This window comes from Pelobates fuscus, chromosome 9 (genome assembly GCF_036172605.1).
Source record: "Pelobates fuscus isolate aPelFus1 chromosome 9, aPelFus1.pri, whole genome shotgun sequence".
Lineage (NCBI taxonomy): Eukaryota > Metazoa > Chordata > Amphibia > Anura > Pelobatidae > Pelobates > Pelobates fuscus.
The window spans coordinates 32022415-32036023 of record NC_086325.1 but is presented as its reverse complement, the minus strand read 5'-3'; positions in this window follow the sequence as shown (position 1 = coordinate 32036023).

Below are 13609 nucleotides of genomic sequence, written 5' to 3'. Positions count from 1 at the left end.
CTGCACATCTGCTCTGCAGAACAGCCAAGAAGGAACAGAGAGAGATGAGGATAGGGGGAAGTGGTTATCTCTTTCCTGACTTGAAAAGGTATTGAATTACCCAATTATCATATCAAAGGGTAAAGCTTATCCCCCTGTAAGAAAGATCTACATGAACTTGGTCACATGACCCCTGGTCACCATATTAGTTTGATGACAGAATGTCACCACACCTTGGTAAACTCATTAGCTCCTTTGGCTTCAAATATAATTTCTATGCAGATGACAATCTATCTGTCCTCTCCTGATCTCTCCCGTCCCTCTTGACTAGTGTCTCTGACTGCCTCTCTGCTATTTCTAACTGGATGGCTGTCCACTTCCTTAACCCATTAAGGACACATGACATGTGTGACATGTCATGATTCCCTTTTATTCCAGAAGTTTGGTCCTTAAGGGGTTAAACTAAACTGAAATTCTGGTCTTTCCTCCCTCAAGTGTTGCTACGCCTGTGTCTGTCTCCCTCCAAGTCAACGGTGCTACCATCAGCTCCACCACGCAGGCTCATTGCCTAGGTGTTCTCTTTGACTCCGAAACTCTCCTTCACGCCTCATGTCCAATCTATTGCCAAATCCTGTCATTTACATCTCAAAAGCATTGCGCGCATCCGACCCTACTTAACGCCACATGCGACTAAGGTGCTGGTCCATTCCATTGTCCTTTCTTTCCTTGACTACTGTAATCCCCTTCTCAGTGGTCTTACGTGCTCCCAACTTGCACTGTTACAGTCCATAATGAATGCAGCGGTGAGATCAACTTCCTGTCCGCCTGCACCTCCCACGCCTCACCCTTCTGTCAGTCCCTACATTGGCTTCCTGTAAGATCTAGGGCTCAATTTAAAATTCTGGTTCTTGCTTTCAAATCTCTACATAATGCTGCTCTCACCTATCTATCCTCACTAATACACAAGTATGTCCCATCTAGGCCCTTACGCTCTGCTGAAGACTTACGTCTATCTTCTGTCCGTACTCCAGGGCTGCACCGTTCCTTTGGAACTCACTTCCCTCCTACCTTAGATGCTCACCCAGTCTCCACTCCTTAAAAAAATCCTTAAAAACCCACTTCTTCATAAAAGCGTAAAAGGCTGTATAAACAAACTGATTTACCTCCTAATGAGCAGCGAGACTGCAGGGGCATGACCAATACACCAAAACCAGTTCATTAAGCAGTTGTTTTGTTGACTATAGTGTCCCTTTTAGCATTGTAACCACAATGTGCCAATGTAGTGGTTATTGTACTATCTGGCTGTGGAAGTCATCTGTCCATTTGTTTGTCAAATTCTTTTTGAAGCTTTGGGTGCCTTGGGTCCCCCCACTTTCTAGTGATTTTACCAAGAACTGGGAGATTGCGCCTGCAGTCTAATGGCACATAACAGCTACATTGGCATTCAGTGGTTATAGTGCCTAGACTGCTGATTTGTGATACAAACAAAACCATAACAGAGTTTAACCCCTTAAGACCGGAGGGCGTACAATTACGTCCTTTTTAAGCGGCTCTAAACGCCGCCGGGCGTAATTGTACGCCCTCCGTTTTTTTGTTACTTACCCGGTCGCCGGCGATCCCACGACGGCGATCGCGGTTGGGGGGACTCCCAGGGAGCCCCCCGCGGCACCTCCGTCCTCTTCAGCCCACCCGTGCCATGTGAGAGTGAGGTCCTTGCGAGGACCTCACAATCACATGGCCAGTATAGCTGGCTGCAGCAATGCCAGCAGGGGGACTAACTGTAATGACAGGTAGTCCCCCTGCTGGCTGAAATCAAATAAAAAAATGTTAAAATAAGTGTAAAAAAAATAATTATATACTTAGATCATATATATATATATATGATCTAAGTATATATATACACATATACATACACACACATACACTGTCCAGGTGTATTTTAATATTAATATATATATAATTTTATATATATATATATATATATATATATATATTAATATCAAATTACACGTAGACTGATACTGATTAAATATATATATATAATTATTGTTATATATATATTTATATATAACATAAAAAAAAATGTAAATACGTAAAAAAATAAAATTAAAAAAAAATTATAAAAAAATATATAGATGGGGGACGGGGCCTGACTTGCAAGCAGAGCAGTCACATGGTGGAGGAGCTCCCGCCACACAAACTACTTATTGGGATAAATTCACACTTTTCAAGCCTGAAATGATACCGGGGCACGCTACCCATGTCGGGGGCTCCCTGGTGAAGTATCCGATACCGGACTCGAGTGTATCCCGTAATCGAGAAGCCAAGGCGGCAGGCTGCGGCCTGCGGTGGATGGAGCTGAGGGGAGACGGCCGCTCTCCTCACCCCTACGCAGGTTTTATGGTGTTTTCAAAAGTTACAGCGTCAAATATAAGGTTTGTGTTTCATTTTTTTCACATTAAAATTCGCCAGATTGCTTAAGTTGCCTTTGTGACCCTATGGTAGCCCAAGAATGAAAATTACCCCTATGATGGCATACCATTTGCAATAGTAGAAAACCCAAGGTATTGCAAATGGGTTATGTCCAGTCTTTTTTTAGTAGCCACTTAGTCACAAACACTGGCCAAAATTGGCGGTTTTTGCATTTTTCACACACAAACAAATACTAACGCTAAATTTGGCCAGTGTTTGTGACCAAATGGCTACTAAAAAAGACTGGACATACCCCATTTGCAATACCTTGGGTTGTCTCCTATTGCAAATGGTATGCCATTATGGGTGTAAATTTATTTCCTGGGCTACTATACAGTCTCAGAGGCAACGTAACCAATCTGGCGAATTTCAATTTCAAATGTAACGTGCTATATTTGACCCTGTAACTTCCCAAAACACCATAAAACCTGTACATAGGGGGTACTGTTTTACACGTGAGGCTTTGCTGAATACAAATATGTGTATTTTATTGCAGTAAAAGCAAACAGTATTATGACATTGACAGTTAAAATGTCATGTAGAACTAAAAAATAACAAAATTTCTTATTTTCTCCAATTTTTTTCATATTAAATTATGTTTCATAGCTAAATATTTGATATTAAATGAAAGCCCTGTTTCCCCTGAATAAAATGATATATAATAAGTGTGGGTGCATTTAATATGAAAGAGGTGAATTACGGTTGGACAGACATGTAGCGCAAATGCCAGGTTTTGTTTACGTTTTGTTCTGTTCACAACGTGTACATTTGGCTCAGTCCTTAAGGGGTTAAACTTTCTCTAGTTAGCTGAAAATGTCTAATGGTTTATTAACACACCTGGAAGTGACTATTTTGCGTATACATAAGTTTTTCATGCGCTTGATTGTGAAACTACCTTGGGGTATGTATTGATATATTTTCCTTGGTTGTTTCACAAAGTCCCATTATAACAGGACCCGGGAACCTTTTTGAAGAGTTAACTGTAAACATATCAGTTAAATACATTGCTAAAGGAGCTCCCTGTATCCAATCATAGAGTTGATTTGAATTATTTTAGTAAAGACGTACTGGATTCTATGTTCATCTTGATATCTTGGGTTTCTTGCATGTTGTGATCTTCCCTGGAATTGATGTGATGTTTGTTCATTGGTGTCAATCTAGACAGTATAAGAATTTCAGTAAAGGTCACGAATATATTTTCTAGATCTGCCACCTGTTTCATAGCAGTGAATAAAAAAAGCTGGCATTCAAAAATGTTAACCGATACATTTTCAATATGCATCCAGAATTGTTTTCAGTTTTTATGAATAAACCTAAGATAAATAATATGTGTAATTAACTTAATTCAAGTCACAGAAAATAATAATCATTTATTTTAATTTCTTGGACAGATGGGGGGCGAGGGGGTGGAACAGGACTATTGACATCCTTAAAAAAAAGTGACTGAACTTTAACTCAGGCATCCTGTTGTGCATTCCTCTTTGTTCTAAGGAATGCACAGACCTTCGTGAGATTTCCATGCCTCTGTCTCCTGATCATGCCTTTTCTATATTTTGGCTGCATGTATGATGAATACACCTTAATTTGGGGCCAATCAGAGACTGCACCAGAAGACTGTTTATGGCAGCATTTCAGAGACTTGTCAAATTTGAATCCTCAATTTTCCAATTCGGAAAATATTTAGTTGGGACACATAATGGATGAATTGGAAATGTTGGCTTAGAGCAATTTTTAGTCTTTCAATGGAACCAGCCTGAGGAGGAATACCTGTTCTTTTTCTGCATGTTGTCTTTCTATAATTGAAGACTAAGTAATTAAGAGCAATAGCGATGCTTCAAAGTTAATCAGGTGTTCTATTGTGATGTGTAACCATTAAGCGAATTGTCATAATTAACATCATTGCAGTCTAAGTAGACCTTAGAAATTAGTCATATTACACTGTTATAACTTTGTATCATATACTACTTTCCTAATTAACTCATAAAACATACAACAGTCTATTCTGTTAACCAGCAATTATTGTTCACTAATCAAATAAAAAAAAGTATGTTACCACAGGCCTTTCCTCATATGGTCGTCGGGTGTCTATCTCTGGCAAATATGCTCGATTCTGGTGGACATTAGTTTCCAGTTGTCCTATCAGTCTCCTAAAAAAGAAGGAATCAATTTTTATTTATTTGGATATTTTTAAGATTTAGAAATGCTGTTAAGTGCAAGTCAGCATCAAAAGAGCCTCATTTTATATCAATTAAAAAACACCTCTTTTAGTGCTAGGGAGATAACACTTGATAGCTTCAGACCGTGCATTGATACAAGAGGTCAGTCTTGGCTCTGTAACAGATCACAAGTGTGTGTTTTTATTGGCTGTAGTGAGACAACAGTGAGTACTATAAGCCAATAGGAAATCTATTTTTTTCAACTTATTTTTTTTCATTCCAACATTTTATTTTTTTAGATTGTAGCGGAATGCAATGAGTGGGGTTAGATTATCGAAAAAACTAATAAACTATTGTGTTTAAAGAAAACATAAATAAACGTAAAAATATTAACAATAATTGTCTCAATCAGTTCCGGATAAAATGAACAAGAAAAGAAAGTAAAGAAATTTGATCAGATGAAAGTGGAGGTCTCCGATGTTGACTTTGCAAAGGGATTAGTGATGTTTTTAGAACAAAGTTGACTTAATGTAAAGTAAGAATTCTAAAATGAGAAAATCAGAAATTAAAACTAATTAAAGGGACATCATCACTTTGAGACAACTGTCTCATTCAAAAGCTTTATTATGAATGAGACAGATGCCTCAATCTGTAGCCTAGCTGAGAGGCGTGACCAATAATGCAATCTGACCAAGTTTATAGTAAGTTTACAAAGATTTAGAACATACTTTTCAAAGTTACTGTAGCACCACTGCCTGCCTAGGGGCAGTGGGTACTGCAATGACACTGTTCGAAGCATCTAATCAAAGGGTTTCACATAATTTAAGTTCATTCCGAGTTACCAAGTTAACCTCAAATTGGAGAAATTGTCACTGAACTAATTTTCCAATTAAAGAATGGTTTACCAATCTAATGCCATTTACTTAGTTTGGGTCACACAGTTTTGGGTCAAAACTGGTTAAGAAAAAAATTCTTGAAGTCATGTTACTAAATGGCTTCAGGGTAGTGACGTGTAAATGTTTTGACTTACGACTTGTCCTTTGGAGCTTTCTTTTTCTTTGATGTTTTACAAAAGTGAATTAGCTGTGCTGTGACAGCAACTACCACGGCCAAAGCTACGGCAGGAAGCACCGTGACAATAATGAGATCTTTCGTAGTCCACAGTTGGTCACACTTATCACCCATATACCAGTAATCTTCTTTAGGACCTCTATAGCTAGGACAACTAAGAAAAGAAAAACAAGGCCAAGTATATAGACATGATATGGGCCATACAAATGCAAAACGTTTCACACATTCGATCCAATGCCTTAAAATTTGCTGCAAAACCAAATTTTGCTATTGGAGGCTCAATTTAATATTTTCGGTTATGCTTTTCAAATGATTTCATACTTTTTTGGATGAAGTTTTAAAATTATTTTTCAACATATTAAAATATTTAAAAAAAAAACAAAAAATATATCAATATATAAAAAAATATAAATATATTATAAGATTAAAATCGTTTTCATAATATTTAATCATTTTAAAAGTTTATCCAAAAATATTAAATCGAGGTCTGAGTTTGGTAGATAAGACTTTCCGTAATGTAAAAACATTAGAGTACATATAGCCTGATAACATACAAATCAACATTGAGCCAGTATTTGAAAGTAGCTGAGTCCACTGTTTATACGAGATCTGTGTGAAAAAAAGTCCAGCCATTGTTAATATAACGAGAACGGTTAGCACAACATCGATGTAACCTGGCAGCCAAGGAAAGTGGACTGGAATGTGCATGCATGAACAATGACGGCTTCATTGTACTAGGCAGTGTGGATGCTAGACGCCGCTGAGTGAGCATGTGTACCATGTGGCCTTTGCATTTAAAAGCGAGTAGAGCAATTAATCAAATATTGCGTTAAGCTTGAACATTCCTTTGCGGAAACTATTCGGATGATTCAGAAGGCATTCTGGGAACATGCAATGTGTGCAGCACAAATGAAAGTGTGGCACGAACGCTTCAAAGATGGTTGAGAATCTGTTGAAAGATATAACGAATGCCCTGTTACTTCTGGCTGTTCCCAAAACTAAAATCACTAATAATTAATTAAATGGCTGGATGCTTTCCGTACAGACCTCGTATAAGTGGAATTGATTTGAGCACATGGATGGCCTTATAATACAATGCCATGAAAATAGTTCAATTAAAACATTTGGTTGCTTCACATTATAGGTGTACTATACATTAATTTTTTTTCTACTTTCAAAGAATCTAATGTATCATGGGAAAGCATATGAAATAAATACGATAAAATATACTCACTTGCAGTATGGCTTTTGATCTTTGCAAATACATTGAATAGCACTTGGGCAGAATAATGATGTGTCTCCAGCACAGCTCAGAAGGTCTTCTACATGTTTGCAATCAGCTGTTTTCCAAAAGAAGCATTTTCATAAAATTAGAACTTCACAATAGTGTTTGTTCTGGATATGGATAAATGGATGTACAACTGTTCATAAAAAAAAAAACCACTTAAAGGGACACTATCGCCACTAGAACAACTACAGCTTAAAGGGACACTATAGTCACCAGAACAACTACAGCTTATTGCATTTGTTCTGGTGAGTAGAATCATTACCTTCAGGCTTTTTGCTGTAAACACTGTATTTTCAGAGAAAATGCAGTGTTTACATTACAGCCTAGTGATAACTCCACTGGCCACTCCTCATATGGCTGCTAGAGGTGCTTCCTGGGGCAGTCCTGACTAGTGTGTAGCACTGCCTTCAGTGTCTCCACCCTCTGAATACAGACACTGAACTTTCCTCATAGAGATGGATTTATTCAATTCATCTCTTTGAGGCGATGCTGATTGGCTGTGTTTGACTCGTGCTGGCTGTGCCCCTGATCTGCCTCCTTGACAGTCTCAGCCAATCCTATGGGGAAGCATTGTGATTGGCTCAGATCAACACTTCTGATGATGTCAGTAGACAGAGGCGGTTCACAGGCAAACTGGGTAGAGGTAGCAGCTGCAGACTTGAATACAAGTAAGATTTTACTATATTTAGGGTGGCAAGAGGGGGACAGGGGGCTAGATGGTGCTTTTAACACTGTAGGGTCAGGAATATATGTTTGTGTTCCTGACCCTATAGTGCTCCTTTAATGTTCTGTTGAGAATAATATGTCCCTGCAGGTTTTTTTTTTTTTTGCTGTAAATACTGTCTTTTCAGTAAGTATATATATACTTATCAGCCACAACCTTTAAACCACTGACAGGTGAACTGAACAACATTTATTACATTGTTGCAATGGATAGTGAACAGTCAGTTCTTGAATTTCATATGTTGGAAGCAGGAAAAATGGGCATGTGTAAAGATCTGAGTACTTTGACAAGGGTCAAATAGTGGTGGCTAGCTAGAGGACTGGGTCATAGCATCTCCAAATGGCACTTGTGGGGTGTTCCCAGTAGGCACTGGTTATTATCTATTAAACGGGGTGCAAGGAAGGACAACCGGTGTCAGGGTCATGGGCACCCAAGGCTCATTGAAGCATGGGAGGAGCAAAAACTAGATGAGCTACTGTAGCACAAATTGTGGAAAAATGTAATGCTGGCTGTGATAGCAAGGTCCCAGAACACACAATGCACACAGTTTGCTGTGTATGGTGCTATGTAGCTACAGACAGGTCAGAGTGATCCTTGTCCACCGCTGAAAGCACCTTCAATGGGGACATGAGTGTCAGAACTGAAGCATGGAGCAACAGAAGAAGGTTTTAGATCTTTTACACAATTTAGATCAGGTGGATAGCTGGATGCACGTGAGTCGTTTGCCTGAGAAAGAGATGGCAGCAGGATGGTAAGAAGGAAGCTAAATGCTCACTCTCTCTCTATATATAAATATTTATATATATAGAGAGAGATCCTTTAGCTTGTTGCAGTAAATTTGTGTAACAATAAAGGCATTAAAGGGACACTATAGTCACCAGAACAACTACAGCTTAATGAAGTTGTTCTCGTGTCTATAGCCTGTCAATGTTTACATTGTTGCCTAGTAACACCTCTAGTAGCAGTCACTCAGATGACCACTAGAGGTGCTTCCTGGGAAAGCATTGGATTGGCAGAGATTATCAATTCTGATGTTTTCACCTAGGGAGGCAGAGCGGGTCTGAGCCAGCGCCAGTGGACCTGTGTTGCGCTTTGTGATGGACCATCTGGATCCCTGACTGGGTGTCTTCGTCAATCGCTGCTTCCTAGTAATCCTTGAGTACTATAAGTGCTGCACCGGACACCATAACCACCGTAAAGCCCACAAACCGCCGCATCTTGGTTGGGGTCTCGCTCTCCTTCACCCACACTGGACCCAAGGCCAGGATTCAGCTTCCAGTGGGTAGACCTCTCCTAGTCCAGAGAGCGAAGCAGGGAGTATAGTGATTATAGCAATCCCCAGAGTGAATATAGCTCTCCAATCCCCCCAAACATGAGCCTAGACTTCATGAAGGGTAAAACAAATCTGTTTAATGGCAGCCACAACTGGCCTTATATGCAGGTCCCCATGCAAGAGGCACTCCCCTCTGGACCTGACAGTAGACTACAGTAAAAAAATATACACAGTTATATTGGCTCTCAGGCCCAGTACACTCCCATACAAAATAGGTCAATCCCTCCCCTTTGCCTGGGAGATAATTGAATCAGCACTGTAGGGGGGAGGCGGCCACCTAAAATGGGTATTTTATAGTGTCGCTTTGAAAATACACAGCATACACTGTGAATTAACTGTGGTGTTACCATTTCACTATAAAAAGCAGTGGAGATTATCGGAAGGGTAATTACCTTTGACAAGATATTCTCATTGCCAAGTCCTTTGTGTTTGGCAGGTGGTTGTGGCTATTCAGAGTCTCCTACTCTAGATGGATGACTGTGAGGCCATCATCTTAAAATAGTGTCAATTAGGGAAGGCTCAATATTTCCAATAAATCATATGCAGAACATGCTAGTTTTAGATACTATTGGTGAAACAGGCATACAACTGGATATAGCACCTTGAAGTGTAACATAAAGCTCAGTGACTTCTAGAAGATAGTTCACACTAGTTATAATGTTGGGCCCAAAGTTCAAATCCCTTAATCAAAATAGGCTTGACATACCTCCTTTGTTTCCTTCAGGGCACACTAGGGAGAAGCTCGATCAAAGCTTTGTGAGATGTGTCTCAGGGTTCTGATGGTCAGTTCATTTAATTTAAGAGAGATGGGCCCTTCCTGGTTAACAAGGTAATAATAATTTACAACTATATGTAATGTTTATATAACTCATAAAACAATTCTGCAGAATGTGAAGATGATAAAAGATTAGAGCAGACAGTGGAAAACCAAGTTGTGTAAGATGAGACAGGGAAAGATTTCCTGGATACAGAAATTCAGAAATTTGAAGATGACCGTTCGTTGACTAAAAGGTTGACAAGGCGAGAGAAAGGCAACTCTAGAAGTGTACTGCTGCTGTAGCGTAGCCTCGTAATATTTTGGGTTGAACTGCTAACAAAGGACAAGTAAGGACTAGACCAGTGATGGCGAACCTGTGGCACGCGTGCCACAGGTGGCACGCTGGGCCCTCTCTGTGGGCACACAGCCATAGGTCGCCGGTCGGCATCAATGCAGAGTAGGTACCTGCCTACCCAAAACAGCAGGCGGCTACTCTGCTTCCGTGTCCGGAGGCAGGGGGACGGATCGAGGACGCAGCTCTCCCGTTCTCCCGCGAGCATCACGTGGGAGGACAGGAGAGCTGCAGGACCTGTCCCTCTTACCACCACCGGACCACCAGGGATTTCTGTGTGTCCCCCTTCTTTACAAAAGGTAAGAAGAAGGGAGGGGGGATACAGATTGTATTAAATAATGTTTTTTTTGGTGCGGGTGGGGGTTTGAAGTATTAAATAATGCAGGACCTGTCCCTCTTACCACCAAAAGAACAACAGGGATTTCTGTGTGTCCCCCTCCTTCACAAAAGGTAAGATGAAGGGAGGGGGGATACAGATGGTATTAAATAATATTTTTTTTGGTGCGGTTGGGGGTTTGAAGTATTAATTAATGTTTTTTTGGTGCGGGTGGGGGTTTGAAGTCCATCCAGGCTCCTTCCACTGATGCCGCCGGGAGACAGGAAATGACGTCAATCAGGCACCACCGCCTGATTTAAGTAATTTCCTGTTTCCCTGTGGCATCAGCGGAGGGAGTCAGTGCTCCCATGCGCCCACGCCCCCTCACAGCAGTGGGAAGGAATCGGATCCACCTGGTAGGGAGCCTGGGTGGACTTCAAACCCCCACCCACACCAAAAAAAACATTATTTATAAGCTGTTAGGGAGAGGGGGATATACTGGGGAAAAGGGGATTTGCTGGGGTAGTGAGGGGAAGATGCTAAGGGGAGAGAAGAGGAAAATCTGGGGGAGAGAAGAGGAGATGTTGGGGAGAGAGAAGAGGAGATGTTGGGGAGAGAGAAGAGGAGATGCTGGGAGGAGAGAGGGATATGCTGTGGGTAGAAAAGGGAAGATGCTGGGGGGAGAGAAGAGGAGAATTAGTTCGGACAACTGTATGAGTTTTTTTTTCTAAACTTAAACCTCAGTATTCAGATTTAATAGCCGTGTTGGCGCTTTGAGGAAAAGTTGGCATGTATTGCAGTTTGGGCACTCGGGCTCAAAAAGGTTCGCCATCACTGGACTAGACCATACTTGGATAATAAGATGGGTTGTGTTTGCTAATTAGACAGTATATGGAGTTCATTGTACTATTTTTTAAATCTGTGTCCTGAACTGTAATTAAAGGAGCACTATAGGGTCAGGAACACAAACATGTATTCCTAACCCTATATGGTAAAAACCACCATCTAGCCCCCCTGGTCCCCTCATGGCTCCCAAATAAATTGCTAAATCTTACTTGTTTTCAAGTCTGGAGCTGCTAGCTCAGGCTCTGCTTCCTTTAGACCTGCCCACTGATATCAGCAGAAGTGGTAGCCTGATCCAATCACAATGCTTCCCCATAAGATTGGCTGAGACTGACAAAGAGGCAGATCAGGGCAGAGCCAGCATGATTCACACACAGCCCTGGCCAATCAGCATCTCCTCATAGAGATAAATTGAATCAATGAATCTCTATGAGGAAAGTTCAGTGTTGGCATGCAGAGGGAGGAGATACTGAACGTTTGGATGCATTTTAGGCAGCCATGACCCAGGAAGGAACTCTAACAGCCATCTGAGGAGTGGCCAGTAAAGTTACCACTAGGCTGTAATGTAAACACTGCATTTTCTCTGAAAAGACAGTGTTTACAGCAAAAAGCCTGAAGGTAATGATTCTACTCACCAGAAATAATTCAATAAGCTGTAGTTGTTCTGATGACTATAGTGTCCCTTAAAACCTCTGTGCTTAAAGTGTGGCCTCTATTGTCAGTGCCGATTCTCGCGAGAGCTTCTACAGTGGCTAGCAACCAGGCTAAGATTGCAAGAATGCATGTGGGTGACATCTGTATAGCCAAAAGCAGAAGCCCAGATCCAGACCACTCTATCAAGCTATACATTTGTCAGTGACGGAGTAGATCCTTGTATAAATCACATGATATATATATATATATATGTAACGGAGCTCCGTGTACCCCGACCGAGTACCCTCCGTTAATGGATGCTCCTAGCGCTCTCAGAGGACTCCAAGCACTGCAGACGACACCACAACCACCGCAGGCTCCACAACCGCCGTAGCTTAACTGGAGCCGCGCCGTCTTCCTTCCACCCTGGATCGGCTTCTGTCCTCCAGGACCGTGTGGGGAAGACCTCTCCTCCAGGAGAGCGTATCCGGAACAAGCTCTTACAAGAGCTAAGTGATTAAGAGCTCAGGGGAATATGCAGCGCATAGCAATCCCCAGTGTGATATAGCAGTTCCCTCCAATAACGAGACACGGCTACGTATTGAGGGTCAGAAGAGGTCTGAGGACTGGAACACCCAGCCTGCTTTTTATTAGGATCAGGTACATACAGGACACTCCCAGGGGGAGGATGAAATTGACCAATCACATGCATGGTAACACCCCCACGTCTCCTCCCCTCAGATAAACACATAACCCAATTAAAACATACATTATTTTACCCAAGTTCTGGATGTACCCCAAAAACAGGGGGTACAGCTTTAAATCTGGTATCCCCAAATAGCCCTTGTTCAGGGGAACAGTCTGTCCAAAAATCAGCCCATTCGGATGGATGGTTCGGGAGATACAGGGCTCCAAAGTTTTGACCGACCGCACAGACCAACTAGCCGAAAATAGTTCCATGAGTTTTGGCCTTGCGGTCGGTCTCCGTTCGCACGGTAAAATAGACGAAATTCTTGCCATCCATTCGCATCTTTGTGGTCGCTAGAATCCCCATACTAAGTTAAGTATAACTACCGAACGGCCGGTCGTTCGGTAGTTTCCGTGCGTAGTTCTGGATGTCTGGAGGTCTTAGCGGTATTCGCCTGTTTGTGCTTCCGATTTCAGTTCCATGCGTTCACAGGCAAACACCGCTGTTCGCACGCAAGATGGCCGCGAACACGTGGAAAAGTCCCGAAATGGCGGCCACCTATTCAGAGCACAAAGAATTCGCATGAAATCATACGAACGGCTGTATTCTCCAGTAATGGCATTCTCATGCAATATATTCGCCTAAATCCCCTGGCTGTTAGGTTATATTAGCAGTCCAAACCTACAGCATAGATAAAGGGAAAAAGACAGTCTAATACAAGTCCATATGCCTGAATACAGGGTTTGCAGTGCAATATAGTCCAGGACCATAGTCGCAGGGGAGGAGGCAGGCAAGCAGGCCTCTCCAGGACAAAGTGGCGAAGGGCACTTCGTCACACATCTCCCCTTTGGGGGGAAGACTAACCAGGCACCTGACCTTCTGTCGGTCAGTGCCTCCGTTAGTCGATCCACCAACCCACAATAAACAGATGTCCGAGTGCCCCCCCCACAACATCAAAGTATAGGAACAGCCTACCCACAACACACAGTTACTGCAC